Source organism: Chelonia mydas, chromosome 13 (assembly GCF_015237465.2).
Source record: "Chelonia mydas isolate rCheMyd1 chromosome 13, rCheMyd1.pri.v2, whole genome shotgun sequence".
Classification (NCBI taxonomy): domain Eukaryota; kingdom Metazoa; phylum Chordata; order Testudines; family Cheloniidae; genus Chelonia; species Chelonia mydas.
Genome location: NC_051253.2, coordinates 34,653,761 through 34,675,299, shown reverse-complemented (window position 1 = coordinate 34,675,299; position 21,539 = coordinate 34,653,761).

The following is a 21,539-nucleotide window of genomic DNA, read 5'->3' as shown; positions in this document are numbered from 1 at the left end:
ACAAAGAAAACAGGAAAACCCTCAACAGATTAGATTTTTTTTTTTTTACAAAATTTCTTTGAAAAAACAGCTGTCCATTTTTGACCAGCCCTGAGTATTATTACTTGTGTTGATGGTGGCAATTTGGAAACTGGCTGTTTCCAACATGCTTTTTGAGTTGCCCTAGAATAGAAACATTTTAGGAGCAAGTTCTAAATCCTTGTGCCATTCACTTCCATGATAAAAATTCCCATTGACAGAAATAAGATTTGACCCTGTGTGCTCAGACAAAGCAGCCTTCTTGTAAAGCGCTTTTGGATCTGCTAACAGAGAGTGCTAGACAAGATCTAATTACTTCCTGATTCTATTCTGTCTTGTAACTTGTGTAGTGACTCACAGCAACATAAACTGGATCCAGAGACGAGCGAAAATGATCAAAGGGATAGAATGCAAGCCATGTGAGCAAAGGCTAAAGGAACTGGGTATGTTTAGTTTAGAAAAGACAAGATTAAGGTGGGCAAGATAGCAATCTTCAAATACTTGAAAGTCTGCTCTCTTTTTCCACAGAGGGCAGGACAAGAGGCAATGGGCTCAAACTACAGCATAACAGATGTAGATTAAATATCAGGAAAAACTTCCTAATTGTAAGAACAGTAGGACAATGGAGCAGGCTGGCTAAGGAGGTTGTGGAAGCTCCTTCAGTGGAGGTTTTCAAAAGACGGCTGGATAGCCAGCTGTCTTGGATGGTTTAGACACACCAAATCCTTCAACTTGCCAGGGATTAGCCTAGATGACCCTTGCGGTCCCTTCTAACCCTATGGGTCTATGATTCTATACAAAGCACAATCAAAGCGAATGTTATCATATTCCACCCGTTTTGTTCTGAGTATGCACAGGAATAAGCTTGAAGGCAGGACAGACACAATGATTCAGATTCTCAGGTCAATGGAACTGCACCAATTTACACCAGCGGAGGAATCTGCCCAATATATTTACTGAAATACTTGGTGTGCGTAAATATCTGCTCACCAAAAAAAGTAAATCCTGTCTTGATGATTTCTCTCGACTTGTTATCAAACTTCTGTGACACAATCCCTGTGTCCTAACTGTGGGGACTAGTACTATAAAGCATGAGTGAATTGGTTAGTAGAAAGATAACTTGCCTAGAATGTGATGATAATCAGCCAAGGGTTTGTGTTTTGGCTACATTTTCTGAAGCAAATAGAAGGACAGTGAAAGCACCTAATTTAAGACCTGATCCAAAGCCTTCTATATAAGTTTGTTCTGTCTGCTGTACTACCCCTCTGAGATAATCTCTTCATTATAAAAGAAAATTTGCTTATATTTTATGGTTTCTAATCTTTGGCCTTTAATTTTTCTACATTCCTTTTCAAGAAAGCTTGTCATTTCCTGCCCCAATAACCAGAGAAAGAAAAGGTTATTACCCAGTTTTACAGACATGAAACTCTGATACATAGAGAAGGCAATTACAGGACAAGACAAACCTTCCCTAGTAGGAAGAGGTCTGTCTCAGAATCAGAAGCCCTTTGCAAATAAATCCAAGGATATCTGTCCAAGAATCTGCAGGCTGTTGCCTTGCCTGGCTCTGATGGTTTTTGTTATACTAGGTGGCCATTTTTTGTGTGTATTACATCATAAGAACATAAGAACGGCCATACTGGGTAAGACCAGTGGTCCATCTAACCCACTATCCTGTCTTCTGACAGTGGCCAATGCCATGTGCTTCAGAGGGAATAAACAGAACAGGTAATTATTATGTGATCCATCCCCTGTTGCCCATTCCCAGCTTCTGGCAAACAGAGTCTAGGATCACTCTACAACATGGTGTTGCATTCCTGCCCATCCCCCCTGTAGTGGGGCAGCTGCCCCACTCCCTCAGAACAGGGGTTACAAGGAGTCCTGGAGAGGGCTGTGTCTGGGAAAAGCTGAGTGGGGAAGCAGCCACAGCTTTGGCCAGCTCATTCAGGGCCCAGCTGGCCCTGACTAATCTAATTGCCTTCTATGACAAGATAACTGGTTCTGTGGTTGATGGGAAAGTGGTGGACGTGTTGTTCCTTGACTTTAGCAAAGCTTTTGACACTGTCTCCCACGGTATTCTTGCCAGCGAGTTAAAGAAGTATGGGCTAGACGAATGGACTATAAGGTGGATAGAAAGCTGGCTAGATCGTCAGGCTCAGCGGGTAGTGATCAATGGCTCCATGTCTAGTTGGCAGCTGGTATCAAGTGGAGTGCTCCAAGGGTCGGTCCTGGGGCCTGTTTTGTTCAATATCTTCATAAATGATCTGGAGGATGGTGTGGATTGCATCCTCAGCAAGTTTGCAGATGACACTAAATTGGAAGGAGAGGTAGATACACTGGAGGGTAGGGATAGGGTACAGTGGGCCCTAGACAAAGTGGAGGATTGGGCCAAAAGAAAACTGATGAGGTTCAACAAGGACAAGTGCAGAGTCCTGCACTTAGGACGGAATAATCCAATGCACCACTACACTCTAGGGACCGAATGGCTCGGCAGCAGTTCTGCAGAAAAGGACCTCGGGGTTACAGTGGACGAGAAGCTGGATATGAGTCAACAGTGTGCCCTTGTTGCCAAGAAGGCCAATGGCATTTTGGGATGTATAAGTAGGGGCATTGCCAGCAGATCGAGGGACGTGATTGTTCTCCTCTAGTTGACATTGGTGAGGCCTCATCTGGAGTACTGTGTCCAGTTTTGGGCCCCACACTACAAGAAGGATGTGGAAAAATTGGAAAGAGTCCAGCGGAGGGCAACAAAAATGTTTAGGGGACTGGAACACATGACTTATGAGGAGAGGCTGAGGGAACTGGGGATGTTTAGTCTACGGAAGAGAAGAATGAGGGGAGATTTGATAGCTGCTTTCAACTACCTGAAAGGGGGTTCCAAAAGGATGGCTCTAGACTGTTCTCAGTGGTGGCAGATGATAGAACAAGGAGTAAGTTTCTCAAGTTGCAGCGGGGGAGATTTAAGTTGGATATTAGGAAAAACTTTTTCACTCGGAGGGTGGTGAAACACTGGAATGCGTTACCTAGGGAGGTGGTGGAATCTCCTTCCTTAGAAGTTTTTAAGGTCAGGCTTGACAAAGCCCTGGCTGGGATGATTTAATTGGGGATGGGTCCTGCTTTGAGCAGGGGGTTGGACTAGATAACCTCCTGAGGTCCCTTCGAACCATGATATTCTATGATTCTATGATTCTTATAAGAGGGCTGTGGGCCAGGAGCTTGGAGGAGGCTCTGTCTAGCTGTAGAGGAAAAGGAGACCTGGCTGCCTGGGTGACCAAGGTACCTAAGGAAGAGCTGGGTAGGGCTGGGGGAAGGCAAGAGGAGCTGGGAAGCTCCAGCCTCGTAAACCCCCAGGCTGTGGCCTTGTTAAAGGCCCAAAAAAGGACTACTGGAGCAGTGCTGGGGAATCGGGTAAGAAGAGCTAGGGAGCTCCAGCCTGGCAACTCCCCAGACTGCAGGCCTTGTGCAGGGCCTAACACAGGTACTGGTGTTGCAAAGGTGCAGCCTGGGTTTAGGCAGAGGCAGCTGGTCCAAAACCCCTTGCCAATGATGAGTGGCCATTACAGACTGCAGACTGCCCCAGTGAACGGGGGCAAGGTGATGACTGGCAGCAGCCACTGAGGCAAGGTGGGGTTTAGAGGGTTGAAGGTTCCCCTGGGAGGGGAAACCCATAGTAAGGGGGTACTGCTGGGGGCAGAACCCTGAGGGAAAGAGGCACCGGGGTCTGGGAGGGCAGCAGCAGTTGAGACACGGGCCTCTAGTGGGCGCTCCATTTGCTGGAAAGAGCTAATTCCCAGACAACCAGCAGGAGGCGCTGCAGCAGTGAGTCCTCGCTTCACTACACTCACGAATAGCCATTCATGGACCTATCCTCCATGAATTTATCTAGTTATTTTTTGAACCCTGATATAGTCTTGGCCTACACAACATCCTCTGGCAAAGAGTTCAACAGTTTTTCTTTCTGTTGTGTGAAGAAATATTTCCTTTTGTTTTAAACCTGCTACCTATTAATTTCATTGGGTGACCCCTAGTTCTTGTGTTATGAGAAGGAGTAAACAACACTTCCTTATTTACTTTCTCCACACCAGTCATGATTTTATAGACCTCTCTCATATTTCCCATTAATCTCTTTTCCAAGTTGAAAAATCCCAGTCTTATTAATCTCTCCTCGTGTGGAAGCTGTTCCATACCCCTAATCATTTTGTTGTCCTTTTCTGTACCTTTTCCAATTCTAATATATTGTTTTTGAGATGGGGCAACCAGGTCTTCATGCAGTATTCAAGATGTGGGCATACTATGCATTTATATAGAAGCAATATATTTTCTGTCGTATTATCTATCCCTTTCCTAATGATTCCCAACATTCTGTTAACATTTTGCCACCTCTGTATACTGAGAGGAAGTTTTCAGCAAACTATCCACAATGAGTCCAAGATCTCCTTCTCGAGTGGTATCAGCTAATTTAGACCCCCATCATTTTATATGTACAGTTGGGATTGCATTTTCTGATGTGCATAACTTTGCATTTATCAAATATTAATTTAACACATATGGATTGGCTTTGCAGTCCTGATTGGTTCCTGACTTCTCAGGCTGAGGATCTGCAGACCCATATAGATTCTCAGCATTTTTCAAGATAAGATTCAGTATTCACAGATATATTTTCTATATGCCCATAACAGACTAAAGAGGAGTAAAATAAGAGGGAACTCACCAATCTTCCGTAAAGAGATCATGGACATTCAGAATTTTAGTGCACACTCCCCAACATAGATAAACAGACTAACTCTGAGACCATATAGCTTTACTCAGTTTATGATACTGAAGTTAATGGAACTATTGTGGGAGGAAAGTACTAGTTGAATTGAATGTTATCACAGTGTAGCTCTGAGAGATGAATCTCTCTCACTCTCTATCCCTAAATTCATCTATCTAGTTAATATCTCCCTCCCTCTGTCTCCTTCTATCTCTTTCTCACTCTGTCTCACCAGTACAATATGTAAGAATGTCAGCTACATTTTACCCTGAAAAGTCAGTTCCTGCCAGTTGAGGGGGGGCATACGTGGGTGTTGATCTAATTTATATATTTCCCTCTCTGCCCTTCTCCTTTTGGAAAATAAAATCCTTTATTTTTCTGGCTCTAAGAGCAAGAGTTAATTACTTCTGGGAGTCTGAATACTTTCTGGTTTCCTCTGGGACAAGTATCTCTTGTGTAGAAAGCTACTGTGTTCTGGGTGAATAATGAATGAGTATTTTGCAATGGATAATATGACAGACCCAGAAAGCTCGATATGTTTTGATTTATTGATTCATTTGTAGATACTGAACTAGATCCTTAGATAATGTAAATCACTGCCACTACAGTGAAGTCAATGGCGCTACACTGGATTACACCAGCTGAGTCTTTGGCCCATGTTTCTATTAAAAATTATGCATTATCACAGGGAATCTGCTCTCGGTAGTGGACAGTGGTTGTGAGGTAAGACAATGCTATTATTTCCCATTTACAGATGGAGATTTGGGCCTCATGATGGATAATCAGCTGAACATGAGCTGCCAGTGTGATGCTCTGGCTGGAAGAGCTAATGCAATCCCAGGATGCATAAACAAGTGAATTTTGAGTAGGCGTAAGAGGTTATTTTAACTCTATATTTGATACTTTTGGGAACACTGTCCAGTTTTGGTGCCCACTATTTGAGAAGGATGTTGATAAATTTTAGAGGGGTGAGAGAAGAGCTATGAGAATAACTAAAGTATTAGAAAACATGCCCTATAATGAAAAACTCAAGGAACTCAATCTATTTATCTTAACAAACAGAATGTTAAGGGATGACATGATTACTGTCTATAAGTATCTACATGGTGAAGAAAAATGTAATTGTGTCACCAGGAAACCCAGGTGCCATTTCTTGCCAAATCTGTAGCTGTTATCGAACATTGACAAATTCATAGCTGCGAACCAGACCAGCTCACCTGCATGCTAAAAGTTCAAGATAGGTGTTAGACTTGTAAAGATGTGTTTAGACTCTATAAAATGCTTGTCAGTTGCTGTCTGTATTAGTCTTTCTTGTAATGTTTTCATCTGGTGCAATAAGGGAATATATAAGTTTTGCTTTATAATTGTGAAGTTAGCCAGGCTGAGTGGTTCCCCCACTCCTCAAGAGGGACAATCAGACTATGTGAGCCATTGTAGGACAAAGATTTGTTGATTGCCCCATCCACCCATGAAGATGTTATGTGAAGGAGATCTCTTCCCATCAGTTTGAATTCTGGAGGAAGGGCATATAAAGATGCTCACAAAAAGAAATGGTTCTTTTTGCTGTTTGGACTCTTACAATGGCTAGAGTTAAGGAACAACAAGCAGAGACCCCCAGGGTCAATCTAGCTCTAAAAAACATTCAGTGGACAGTTTACTACATCTCTATCACCTTTTGGAACCACAGACTGTTACTCACCTGTGCCTATATGCTGCCTCCTTTAATCTGTAAATAACTCATTTCTTTTTCCTAGTTAATAAATCCTTAGTTTACTATAGGATCGGCTGCCAGTGTTGTCTTTGGTGGGAGATCTAAAGTACAAATTGATCTGGGGTAAGTGACTGGTCTCTTGGGACTGGGAGCAACCTGAATATTTTCTGATTTTTGGTGTAAGTGATCATTTATCACTAAGTCCAGCTTGCCTGGTTAGGAAGATATACTGGAGTGCCCAAGGGGACTGTCTGTGATTCCATGACAAGATGCTTAGAGTGATCTGGGAGTTCACATTTGTTACTGAATTGGCAAAATGTAATTCTGGAACACGCCACCAGTTTGGGATGTCTGCCCTGGTTGCACTCATGGCTGTGAACTACTCCAGACAGCATGGCAATGAACTCTTCAGTCTAGCAGAGAAAAGTCTAACAGATCCAATGGCTGGAAGTTGAAGCTAGACAAATTCAGACTGGAAATAAACACATAATTTTTTAACAGTGAGAGTAGTTAAACACTGAAACAATTTAGCAAGAGTGGTGGTGGATTTTTGCTCACTGACAATTTTTAAATCAAGATTGGATGTTTATCTAAAAGATTTGCTCTATGAATTATTCTGGAGAAGTTCTATGGCCTGTGTTACCACATAACATTGGACTAGATAATGAGAATGGTACCTTCTGACACTGGAATCTATGAATTTGAGCCAAAGAGAGGATCAATGACATGTGCTGCTTCCTGTAACTATGTTCCTGCTATTCCCTGGGCCACTTCCCATATATCCCCTTCCTCTTACCCCTTACCTCAGGGCTGAAGTTCTTCCTCATAAACTGCCAATGTCACCAGCACCCATCTTCTGGCACACCCTTGAGCTCCCGGGACCAGCAAGGAGCACCTTTCTTGCTCATCTGGTCCCTGCCAGGGACTGACTCACTCAGGCCCTGCAGCTCCTTTTATCTGAGCTTGCTGAGCTTTGATTGGCTGCTTCCCTGCAGTCTTTCTAGGCAGTCCTGGAAGACCCACCTTCATTGCTCCTCTTCTGGGGCAGGGTGTAGTAGGACTGCAAGGCTCCAGCAGGGGGCCTCAAATTCACCAAACACAACTGTCTGCAGAATTATTTCTTCATATAATGCATAGGGTCACATATGGCAGTGTAGTGGTCATAAGCCACCTCTGCAAGAATGAAAACTTTGGCACCGAAGAATAAAGAACATCTGGGTATCACCATGCCTCAGTGGGTCACAGCTGAGAATACCAGATTCAGGACAAACTGCTGAGAAATAGGGTAGACAGACCCCAAATTGGTGGTTATTCTATCATTAGATATACCAAACCAGTAACATAAGTAAACTTCTATCTCACCACATTGGTTAACAAGAAATCAAAAATGCAGTCTCCTTAGGCATTCCAGCCCCTTTTTCACCATCCAGACACTAGACTTTATGATGAGTGGTGACTGAAAACCAATTTAATCAAACAAAGGTTTTTTCTGATCTCAAGAGATCAGCCACATAGCCAGCTCAATATAGAACTCAGATCTTACCCAATAATCATGCTGCTGCCAATCCATTAGTAACTAAAATCTAAAGGTTTATTAAGAAAAGAAAAGTAGAACAGAGTTAATGGTGTTAATATATCTCTGGTAACTTCCAAAAGATTGGAAGGTCCTTAGCCCATAGTCCAAGATACTCCTTTGAATTGTAAATCCACAGTCCAGAGACTCAGAGCAGGAAAGAGGCAAAATGGAGTCTTTTATACCCTTTGCCATGTGCATGGAAATTTTCCATTTCAAACAAAGTTCACAGTCAGCTGGTGGAAAGTTACTGGCCTACGATGGAATCCAGGGTGACATGAGCATATCACATGTCCTTACATGCTTTGATGACTCACATGGGCAGCCATTACCCATATACTTGCTAAGAGTCCACAGGAAAGGCTCTGTAGACAGGCTCCCTGCGCAGTATGAATTTCTTCCATTGTCCATTGTTAGTGGGAAATGTCCTTAATCGGCCATAAAGCTTGAATAGTCCATTCACAATGGGCTGGTGAAACTGGATGTAAACTCACTTCTGGGGGTTACCCCAGGAACAAACACATTTGAGATACAGACGCGAAGCCAATCTTCATAACTTCAGATATAGGGATGATACATGGTGTCAAGGTTCCTTCCCCACTCTGAACTTTAGGGTACAGATGTGGGGACCTGCATGGAAGACCCTCCTTAGCTTATTCTTACCAGCTTAGGTTAAAAACTTCCCCAAGGTACAAACTTTGCCTTGTCCTGGAACCATATGCTGCCACCACCAAGCGTTTAAACAAAGACCAGGGAAAGAGCCCCCTTGGAGACATCTTCCCCCCAAAATATCCCCGCAAGCCCTACACCCCCTTTCCTGGGCAGGGCTTGATAAGAACCCTCACCAATTTGTACAGGTGAACACAGACCCTTGGATCTTAAGAACAATGAAAAATCAATCAGGTTCTTAAAAGAAGAATTTTAATGAAATAAAAGTTAAAAGAATCACCTCTGTAAAATCAGGATGGCAAATACCTTACAGGGTAATCAGATTCAAAACATAGAGAATCCCTCTCAGCAAAACCTTAAGTTACAAAAAGGCAGAAAAACAGGAATATACATTCCATTCAGCACAACTTATTTTATCAGTCATTTAAACAAAACAGAATCTAATGCATATCTAACTAGATTGCTTATTAACCCTTTACAGGAGTGCTGACCTGCATTCCTGCTCTGGTCCCTTCAAAAGCAACACACAGACAGAGAGAACCCTTTGTTCCCTCCCCTCTCCCCCCAGGTTTGAAAGTATCTTGTCTCCTCATTGGTCATTTTGGCCAGGTGCCAGCGAGGTTATCTTTAGCTTCTTAACCCTTTCCAGGTGAAAGGGTTTTTCCTCTGGCCAGGAGGGATTTAAAGATGGTTAGCCTTCCCTTTATATTTATGACAAAGATGAACAAAACCTGTCCCAGGACCAATGCCTGGGGCACTCCACTTGTTACCAGCTGCCAACTAGACACTGAGCTGTTGATAACTACCTGTTGAGCCCAATGATCTAGCCAGCTTTCTATTCAACTTATAGTCCATTCATCCAGCCCATACTTCTTTAACTTGCTGGCAAGAATACTGTGGGAGACCGTATCAAAAGCTTTGCTAAAGTCAAGTTATATCATGTCCACTGCTTTCCCATATATACAGAGCCAGTTATCTCATAATAGAAGGCAATTAGGTTTGTCAGGCAAGACTTGACCTGATGTGACCTCTGATGGAATTTGTGCCTGTGAGAGAGAGAGAAAAAAAGAAAGCAAGAGAGTGAGCTTTGGCTGTCTGCTAGAAAGAGTGAGGTCTGCTCCATCTCCGTATTTGTGTATATGTGTCACTGTTACCCACTGATGGAGGGAAGGAGACCTGGTCCTGATGCATGTTTTCATAGATTCCAAGGCTTGAAGGAACCATTGTGATCACCTGATCTAACCCTGTATATAGCACAGGTGAGACGACGTCCCCCAAATAATTCCTAGAGCAGATCATTTAGAAAAACATCTAATCTTGGTTGAAAAAATGGCCAGTGATGGAGAATCCAACACGATCCTTGGTAAATTGTTCCAATGATTAATTGGTCTCATAGTTAAAAATGTATACCTTATTTCCCGTCTGAATTTATCTAGCTTCAACCTCCAGCCATTGGATCATATTATACCTTTCCCCGCTAGACTGAAAAGCCCATTATTAAATTTTGTTCCCCATGTAAGTACCAATAGACTGTGATCAAGCCACCCCTCAAATTTCTCTTTCTTAAGTTAAATAGATTAAACTCCTATAAGGCATAATCCTTTAATTCATTCTCATGACTCTCCTTTGAACCCTCTCCAAATTATCAACATCCTTCTTTAACTGGATGCAGTATTCCAGCAGTGATCAGCACCAAATACAGAGGTAAAATAACCCCTCTACCTCTACTTGAGAGTCCTATTTATGCATCCAAGGACCACATTGGACTTTTTTGGCCACAGAGTCACAGTGATTATCCACCTGAACTCCCAGATCTTTCTCAGAGTCACAATTTCCCAGGATAAAGTCCCCCAACATGTAAGCATGGCCTCCATATGTGTTTTTAGATGTATACATTAACATTTAGCCATATTGATTGTGTACATGTCTGTGTGTGATTTTTGCTCTCTAGAGGAGAAAAAGAAGCCTGTTCAGTGTGTATGTGTGTTTGTTGTGTATATATGTGTGTCCCTACTACCTCGTTCAGGAGGAAATGAGACTTTGTGTGCGTGTGTGGTTAAAGGTGTGTATGTGACTGCTTCCACCTCATGAAGAGAATGAGACCTGCTTTGTGTGTGTCTGTCTGTGTGTGTGTTCCTGGTACCCCCTTCAGGAAGGAATGAAACTTAGTGTGTGTGCCAGTGTACGTTTGTCACTGCTTGCCCCTTATGAAGAGAATGAGCTGTGCTTATTGTGTGAGTGTGTTTTTGCATGTGTGTGCACATGCATGCCCTTCCCTTATGGAAGGAATGAATCCGTGTGTGTGAAGGGGCTGGGGAGTTTGAGATGTTTTTGATGAATTGCCAGAGCTCAGTTCTTGCCCGGTGCTGCATGTCAGAATTAAGCATAAATACCTGTGTTCCGAGGATGCCAGGCATGGGCCAGCAAGGGCTCTCTGGGTATGGCAGAGTTGTGTGTGAGACAGAGATGTAACAGCAGAGGGCTGCAGTTTAGAATTCATGGGCACTGACAGAGCTGTGGGGGTGGGAGCCCAGGGTTGGGATCCTCTGTTCCCAGGGGTGCTCGACCGCCGCTTCATCCCAGACCCCACACCTACTCCAACCCTTCCCCCCAATGCCCCCACCCCACCTCTTTCTGCCCCTGCTCTGCCTCCGCAGCACCCCCACTCCTGCCCACTTATGCTAAGTATCCCATAACCCCTTGCATTCACTGAAGTAAGTTTTGGCTTGTGCAATTAGAGAAGCTGTCAAGATCAGGACAGATAGTGCTTTATCAGAGCAGCAGACTGGGAGTTGCTCTGACAGCTGGGATTGAAACGTCCCAAAGGAAGAGGATTGTCTAGGCCTAGTACAAACCTAAGAGGTGCCTTTGTACCCTTTGGTACCTGAAATACATGTTGTCAAAACAAAGAGATATGGGATACACCATGCTGCCGGAAGAACAAGTTAGAAAGCTGATTGGTAAATGTAACTTCAGCTGACTTACACAGTACCTTATACTTGCAAACAGGTTGGGTATAAAAAGATGGCTTTAGGGGTACAACTTTGACAGCACAGCTGCTGCGTAAGGTGAGTGTAACAGTGCTGTGTGATACGGCTTCCTGGAGAATGGTATTGTATTGAACCTTTGTCCTGTACTTTATTATTGGTTTATAGCAATCAACCTAACTGGTGTTGCTGAGTTGGTCTCTTGAATATATTGCATACCAAACTAAAGTGTGGTCAAGCAGCTGAATGAACAATTTATTCCCAGGCACTGGCAGAGTTCGAGGGTGTGGGGTAGGGGGCAGGGCTGGGACAGCAGAGTGTCTGTGGGTTGGGATTGAGATACAGCAGCAGTGCTGTGTGTGTTAGCCCAAAAATGGGATAGAAGGCAGGGGCTGCAAATCAGGATTAATAGGCACTGGCAGAGCTTTTGGGGGCATCGAGGAGCCCAGGACTGGGACCACAAGAGGCTGTGGATCGGGATTGAGGGGAACTGGCAGAGCTGTGGGGTGGGGGCTTCACAGGGCTGCCACAACCAGGGGACTATAGGGTCAGGATTGAGGTGCATGTGAGCCCAGAGATAAATAGCAGTAGGTGGAGTGGGACGGTGGGTTAGGACTGAGGGCAGAACTGGGGTTCATGGTGGGCAGAACAGCAAAGCTTGTCACAGTTCAGGTATGTTTCCTGATCTCTGTCACTGAGGCCTAGAATCCTGCAATTATCTTTCACTCACTGCACCTGGGCCCTTTTGCCTTGGCTAACCCAGTGGGACTCTCCAGTTTGTTTATATGTTGTTTTCACAGTGCTCCTCCTTCCCTTGCATCGCCTCACTAGGTGAGACTCTGGTGGAATTTATGAAGGAAGGGATCACCTTTCACAGGAGCTGGCTTGACCCCTTTCACTTTACACATCAGGGGGGTACTTGACATAGGAACAAACCCTCCCCTTCCTTTGTTTAACTTTAATCAAAGCCTCTGACTTTCCTTGCTTAGCAACCCTGCTGGGACTGCCACCGCAAACTGCATTTTCCAACAGCGTTTCCAGGCTAACAGCCCTCCACAGGACCCCTTAAAATGACTAGTAACTTTGCTTCTGCCACTGTCTCTTAATTCCATGAGAGGTTTGACAGATCTCCAGGCAGTGCCCAGATCTCAACAGAGAATTTCTCAGAGTCCAGATTAAGGCATGTGAAATGATAACAACCTGTGTGTCCGCTTGTAAATCTCTACAGAGTCATGGCTGCTGCATGGCTAATTGGAGTGATTTCTTTTTGGTGCTGTGTTGCTATCAGGGATGGTTTTAATGAGCACACAATCAAGGATTTTATCTCTATCTATCTATCTATCTATCTATCTATCTATCTATCTATGTATCTATCTATCTATCCTAAGCAAGAGTCAACAAAATTAACATGTTTCAAATGAAATTGATCAGGGTTCCTTCATGTTGCCAGCTGTCACTCCAGATCTGGGATCAGACATATGGAAACAGTGTCATCCTTAAGGTCAAGCACCTTACACCCTATGGACAGATTTTTCATTGCCACTTCTTTGATCAGCCAGCAGGGACCAAAATAACTGTTGTTAAAGTTTATCCCCTTGCACTGTTGTCCTTAGCAGAGCGTTATAGTCATACTGAAAGCGTCTTGTCAGCTCCAATTCCCATTTATTTTGACTGTGAAATAAGCTGCAAAAAGAGTGAGAAGGAATATATGTCACTTACCAAAAATCATAATATGTATTTTTCAATTAAATTTAATGCCTGACTGTGAAATGTACCCGCTCAGTAGCCCCTGCCTACATAAAAACGGCCAAACTGGCTCAGACCAGTGGCCCATCTAGACCAGTATCCTGTCTTCCAGCAGTGGCCAGTACCAGATGGATAAGAGGGACTTTAACAAAACAGGGACATCCAGAGCATGGGGTTGCATCACTGACCATCTTGGATAATAGCCTTGGATGGTCCTATCCTCCATGAACTTAAATAATTCTTTTTTGAACCCTATTATGCTCTTGGCCTTCACAACATCCTCTGGCAACAAGTTCCATGGGTTGACTGCGTGTTGTGTGAAGAAGTACTTCCTTTTGTTTGTTGTAAATCTGCTGCCTATTAATTTAATTGGATGATCCCTGATGTTTGTGTTATGTGCAGGAGTAAATAACAATTCCTGATTCACTTTCTTCTCACCATTCACAATTTTATAGACCTCTATCATATCCCCACCTTTTCCAAGCTGAAAAGGCCCAGTCTTTTTAATTTCTCCTCATATGGAAGCTCTTTCATACCCTAATCATTTTTTGTTTCCCATATCTGTACCTTTTCCAATTCTAATATAACTTTTTTTATATGGGTGTGATGCTGGCAGACCAGGTGCCAGCTCATGACCAAGCCTCAGGTCAATTCATTTGTGTATTAGTATAGATCAAAGTAATTGTTAAATGTATCTGAGTGTATTTGGTGTTTAAACTTCATGAAAACATGCATTGTTTTCACGTATCTGAATCCTGTTATACTGTAGTAGCAAACATTTACACTGTGTATATCCCTGTAACTAAATAACCTATCAAGCAAGAAAGAAGCTTTGTGGAATGCAAATGAAGAACTTTAATAGAAAAGTGCTAATTTCCTTTGTGGTCACTGTGTGTAATGATCAGAAGTCAAAGACTCAAAATGCATTCCTCGCTCTCTGTCATCAAAGGAAAAGCCCACACTGTCAGCTTCTTTTCTGTGAGAACTATAACAATTAATTAAAAGAAAGATATTTCATCTCTGGCCTATTTGGATTCTAAAAGGGCAGAATAACTGAACGAGAAGATGGAGATTATTCTGAGTAGCCCAGAGAAACTTTTGGGAAACTTGCAGATTACTACATCTCTGTTACCTTTTGGAATTACAAACTGTGATGCACCTGTGCCTATATTTTACCTGCTTTAACCTCTCAATAATTCTCATTCCTTTTTCTTAGCTAACAAAGCTTTAGTTAGCTTACTATAGAGTTGTCTACCAGCATTGTCTTTGGTGTGATATCTAAAGAACCAATTGATCTGGGGTAAGTGACTGGTCTCTTGGGACTGGGAGCAACCTGAATATTTTGTGATTTTTGGTTTAAGTGACCATTTATCAGTAAGTCCAGTTTGTCTGGGTGGCAAGATAGACGAGAGCATCTAAAGAGACTATCTGTGACTCCATGGTAAGACTCGTATAGTGATCAAGGAGTTCATATTTGTTAATGGCTTGGTGAAATTTAATTATAGATCACACCACCAATTTGGGGCCTCTGATCTGTTTTCTGATAGTCTGCCCTGTGGTAGGCACTCACACTTGTGAGCCAATCCAGACATTGTGACAATGCGGAAACCAGAATTGCACATAGTATTCAAGGTGATGGGGTATCATGTATTTGAATAGTGACACTATAATATTTACTGTCTTATTATCTATCCCTTTCCTAATCGTTCTTAACATTCTGTTAGTTTTTTGTTTTTTTTACTGTTGTTGCACATTGAGCAGATGTTTTCATTGAGCTATCCACAATGACTCCAAGTTCTCTTTCTTGACTGCCAGCCTAGCAACTGGCAGGCAAGCTGCCAGGCACAATACCTGTCCAGGTCCCAGGAAACTTGCTGGAAATTCAGCCTCACCGGCTCCACAGCACCCCACTTGGTGGGCAGACATCCACCTCCTTGACTACCTGGGTAGCCAACAATTTGACTCTTTGGACTACCAGCTCCTCACTTCCCTGGACAGCTCAGTGACCCAGTAGGAAATTTCCCCTTTGTTTTCCTGAAGAGAAATATTTTTGATACGTTCCCTCCTGTGAACACTTTTTGTCCCTGGTCCCTGTTGACTTGGGATGCAAATTTGTCGGAACAGCCACAGGAGGAAAATTCTGTTTTCCAGGCAGCTCTAACCACTGCCTCTTTCATTTCAGAAGCTGGAAACAGTGTAGTCAATGGTGCATAGGCCTACCGGAAGAGAAAGGGCAGTCTGGTGGTGTCAGGGCAAGGAAAACTAGCTTCTAGTCCTGGTTCTGCTATAGATTTCAGAATGTCTGCTGAGTCACTTCCATCAGAATTTTCCTGGGTGACCACTAACTGTGTGCTCCTCATATCCTAGGTACCCAACTTGAAAAACAGAAGGGTTGAGTACTGATAACAACAGCAGAGGTCATTGGGATTACCAGGCCAACCTCAGAAATCAAGCCCTAAGAGACTCAGCTCAGTCACTAAGGAAGCCATAACTAATGGGTGTTTCTGCAAATTCTCCTACCCCAGCAGTGTGATTATTCAACAAGTAACATTCTCCGAGGCAGAACAGGCTGGAAAATCTGTTTGCCACTCAGCGCTAGCAAGGAACCATTTTGTGCCACATATGTCTCCTCAGGTCTATTTGGATTTCCCTTTTCCTTAGGCTGTAGATGAAAGGGTTCAACATGGCAGGAAAAACAGTGTAAAACAGGGAGAGAAGTCTGGAAACTCACTGGACCTGGGTTGTAAATAAAGGATAATGCCAGAACCATAGAATAAAGCCACAACGATGAGGTGGGAGAAGCAGGTGGAGAAGATTTTCCTCTTGCCCTCAGCTGATGTCATCTTGATGATGGTGGCAATGATCTGGATGTAGAACAACAGGATCAGGCCAAAGGCCACCATTCCAAAGAAAGTGACCACGATGTTGTCATAAATATAAAGGAAAGGGTAAACCCCTTTAAAATCCCTCCTGGCTAGAGGAAAAATCCTCTCACCTGTAAAGGGTTAAGAAGCTAGGATAACCTCGCTGGCACCTGACAACAATGACCAATGAGGAGACAACATACTTTCAAAAGCTGGAAGGAGGGAGAAAAACAAAGGGTCTGTGTCTGTCTGGGTGATGCTTTTGCCGGGGACAGAACAGGAATGGAGTCTTAGAAGTTAGTAAGTAATCTAGCTAGATATGTGTTAGATTATGATTTCTTTAAATGGCTGAGAAAATAAGTTGTGCTGAATAGAATGAATATTCCTGTCTGTGTGTCTTTTAGTAACCTAAGGTTTTTCCTAAAGGGATTCTCTATGTTTTAAATCTAATTACGCTGTAAGGTATTTACCATCCTGATCTTACAGAGGTGATCCTTTTTCTTTTTACTGTTTCTTCTATTAAAATATTTCTTTTCAAGAACTGAATGCTTTTTTTCATTGTTCTCAGATCCAAGGGCTTGGGTCTGTGGTCACCTATGCAAATTGGTGAGGATTTTTACCAAACCTTCCCCAAGAAGTAGAGTGCAAGGGTTGGGAGGATTTTTTGGGGGAAAGACGTTTCCAAACAATGCTTTCTCAGGAACCCAGAGAAACGTTTGGTGGTGGCAGTGGAAAACCAAGGGCAAAGGGTAAAATAGTTTGTACCTTGGGGAAGTTTTAACCTAAGCTGGTATAAGTAAGCTTAGGAGGTTTTCATGCAGGTCCCCACACTTGTACCCTAGAGTTCAAAGTGGGTAAGGAACCTTAACAGATGTAAGTCAAGGTTTCATTCATAGAGGTGTCAAAAAAGGCCAGCAACAGCAGAGGGGCCGAGTCACAGAAGAAATGGTTGATCTTTTTGGAGCTGCAGAAGGGTAAGGTGAACACCAAACTTGTCTGCACTACCTCGGTCAGGATGCAGATAGTCCAGGAAGTGGCTGCCAGCAGGACACACACCTCTTGTTCATAATCATGGGATAACACAGCAGGTTGCATATTGCCACGTAGCGATCATACGCCAGGATGGCCAGAAAAGAAGATCCTGTGATCCCAAAGGAAAGGAAGAAGCACTTTTGCATGTCACAGCCGGCAAAGGAGATGGGTTTGTCCCCTGAGATGAGGCTCACCAGCATTATGGGGACAGTGGCCGAGGTGTAACCGACCTCTAAGGGAGATAAATTAGAGAGGAAAAAGTACATGTTTTGAAGGCCAAGACCATAATAGGGTTCAAAAAAGAATTATTTAAGTTCATGGAGGATAGGACAATCAATGGCTATTATCCAAGATGGTCAGTGATGCAACCCCATGCTCTGGATGTTGCTGTTCTGTCCCTCTGATCCATCTGGTATTGGCCACTGTTGGAAGATACTGGTTTAGAAAGTTGGGATCTACCAATGTTACAAGGATAATGAGGAGGTTTCCCACCACAGTGACCAACTAAACGGCTAACACTGCAAAAAAGAGTAAAATCTGCCTCTCTGGAGAGGTAGAAAATCCCAGGAGAAGGAACTCAGTCATCACTGTTTGATTCAAGCTCATTGTTTCTTCATAGATTTTTCAACTGGAAGACAGAGACAGGTATTACATGGTGTATCCTTCATTTCCAGCTCTTATATCAATCAAAAGTGGACACCTTTCTGGAAGATAGGTGGGAAACCTAGACTTCAAGGGTCTGTCGCTCTAGGACAGCCCAATGGGGCACGCTGCCCTAAAACTGGGTCTCCATTCCCTTCCACAGAAAATGTCAAAAATGGTGATTTTCATTCAACCCACTTTTGAAATATTGAAATCTTTCATGAAGCAGGATCACGATTCTCTGGCATAACTAGAGCTGGCAAAAGTATTTGTTTTAAATCACACTCGTTACAAATGGGCATGAAAGAAGGGGGGGGCAAAGGAGCAAGCATCAGATTCTACCACTCTGGTCAATAGTACCTTAGTCACCGATGAGTGGCACTGATTTCAAAAGAGAGATTCCATTACCCTTTCTCTCAGGCTGGGATTTTCAACGGAACCTAAGAGGTTTATGCTTCTAAATTTCAATGAGATTTAGAGACCTTATTCCTTTATGAAAATTCCAGTCACATGCTGATTTAAATGAGACCATTCAAACATGGAGGCACCAACTCAACATGAATAAGAATGCCAGCCTTTGCGATCAAGATTACTTGAGACAAAAATCCCATTGACTTGGATCATTATTTTCTTGAGTCTAATACCAGAAAAATCATAAATATTTCACACTAAATCTACATACACTCCGTTTCTCAGACCATGATTTTATAATCAGATTCATGTGGATTTTCCTGTATGCCCATGTGGAGATCACTAAAGTAAATGTTTTCTCCTTGTCCTCTGAATTTTATCTGTCTTGTCTAATTAGATTAAAAGTTCTTTGGAGCAGGGACTTTCTTTTATTCTATGTTTATACAGTATCTAGCACTATAGGGCCTGATCTAGGTTGACCCCTAGGTAGTAGCATAACAAATATGGCAATTGTTACTAACAGTAATGTTATTCTGCACCGGCACAAGAGAGGGTCTGCATGAATCCTGTTTCAGAAGAAGAGTCATAGCTTCAGCTACATGGTTTGATAAAAACCATTAGGAAAAAATGTCCCATTAACAATGATAGTCACAGTTCAGGGATAGCTGTATTTCGCAGACCTCTCAACGTCTCCATGAGTGCAGCCCATTTCGGAGACAGGCCTCTTGCCTTCACCTGTCTGGTGTGGAATCCTACAATTAACCCACTCAAACAAAACTTCAGCCTGATGGATACCAAATGTGTTTGCTCCTGTTATAAATGTAAAGGGAAGGCTAACCATCTTTAAATCCCTCCCGGCCAGAGGAAAAACCCTTTCACCTGTAAAGGGTTAAGAAGCTAAAGATAACATCGCTGGCACCAGACCAAAATGACCAATGAGGAGACAAGATACTTTCAAAGCTGCGGGGGACGGGGACGACAAAGGGTTCTCTCTGTCTGTGTGTTGCTTTTGCCGGGACCAGAGCAGGAATGCAGGTCAGAACTCCTGTAAAGGGTTAATAAGCAATCTAGCTAGATATGCATTAGATTCTGTTTTGTTTAAATGACTGAGAAAACAAGTTGTGCTGAATAGAATGTATATTCCTGTTTTTGTGTCTTTTTGTAACAAGGTTTTGCCGAGAGGGATTCTCTATGTTTTGAATCTGATTACCCTGTAAGGTATTTACTATCCTGATTTTACAGAGGTGATTCTTTTACTTTTTCTTCTATGAAAATTCTTCTGATTGCTTTTTCCTTGTTCTTAAGATTCAAGAGTTTGGGTCTGTGTTCACCTATGCAAATTGGGGAGGATTTCTTATCAAGCCTTCCCCAGGAAAGAGGGTGTAGGGCTTGGGGGAATTTTGGGGGGAAAGATGTTTCCAAGCGGGTTCTTTCCCGGTTATATTTGTTAGATGCTTGGTGGTGGCAGCAATAAAGTCCAGGGACAAAAGGTCAAATAGTTTGTACCTTGGGGAAGTTTTTACCTAAGCTGGTAAAAATAAGCTTAGGGGGCTTTTCATACAGATCCCCACATCTGTACCCTACAGTTCAGAGTGGGGAAGGAACCTTGACATTGTGGCAGTTGTTGGATGGAGGCAAAGGACAAAGAAATGGAAGCAGCGAAAGAGGCAGAAAAAGCCCTAGAGGCTGCCCACAGGAGAGCTATGGAGGCAAGGGAAAAAGAACTGGAGAAAAAGGAAAAAGAGAGGAAGTATGCCCCGGAGATGGAGAAGGTAAGGGCTGAGCGGAATCTACTTGATAACCCTAACAATCCTTCCCGAACAATCCACAAATGGGAGCGACTATGTCCACAGTAAGATGAATCCAGTGATATTGCTGAATATTTTCTCACCTTTCAGAGACTGTGCACTCTCCATAAAATTACTGAAGCTCACAAGATGACCACATTGGTCGCAAAATTAACTGGAAGAGCTCTGAACATATTCAATAAAATGCCTATTGATGAGGCTTCTGACTATAATAAGTTCAAAGATTTGGTTTTAAAGCAATTACAAATTACACCTGAAATGTACAGAGTAAAATTTCGAATCATTAAGAGAGGGCCTGGACTAAGTAATGAGGCTTATCTAAACCAGATGAAGGATCTGTTAGATAAATGGGTCCAAGGAAGGGGTGTCACTAGCTTTAACGGAATTTGTGATTTGATAGCTCAGGAGCAATTCCTGAATATGTCCAAGGAGGAAATAAGACAGTGTTTATGGGATAAGGAAATGGACTCAGCACAAAGTCTTGCTTCTTATGCTGATCGATATGAGGAGTCCAGGACCTCCAGAGAGGCGAGGCAAGCCGGAACAAAACGGGTGGAGGGAGGAGAGAGGAACAACGCTGGTCGCAGTTGAAGCGGATACCAGAAGGGACACCCTGAGACCACGCCCTAGTACCGGGGGCAGCCCAAGGTCCCAGCTACACACCAAGGAATACTCCAGACACCTTATCGTCCTGCCACACCGTTCTCCAGCAACCCACCTCCCCCAGTGACCTGTCAGCTGGATGATGCTTTAAATGTAATGAGCCGAGGCATGTGAAGGCCAACTTCCCCAAGAACCCCAACAGATTACGGTTCATTGCACCGGAATCACACCAGAGGTCCTCAGGCCCAGATACCTCCCAGATACCCTCGGAGCAGAGGGAAACTGTGAGTGTGGGTGGGAAGAAGGACACCACGTGGAGGGACACCGGAGTGCGTCTGCTATCCATGCTTCCTTAGTGGACCCCAATTTAATCTACCCAGAGATCCAAGTGACAATTCAACCCTTCAAGTCCAACTCTTTCAATTTGCCTACAGCCAAGTTGCCTATCCAGTACCAGGGCTGGTCAGGAACGTGGACTTTGGTAATATATGATGATTATCCCACCCCCATGCTGTTGGGGGAAGACTTGGCCAATCATATGAAGCAGGCCAAGAGGGTGGGAATGGTCACCTGCAGCCATTCTAAATAATCTGTGAGGCCTAGCTCTGTTCCAGAAACTCCTACCAGGACCCGGTCAGGGGTGATGGAACCCGACCCTAAGCCAACTTCAGCAACAGCAGTAGTGAATCCACTCCCAGAGACCCAGACAGAGCCAGTCCCAG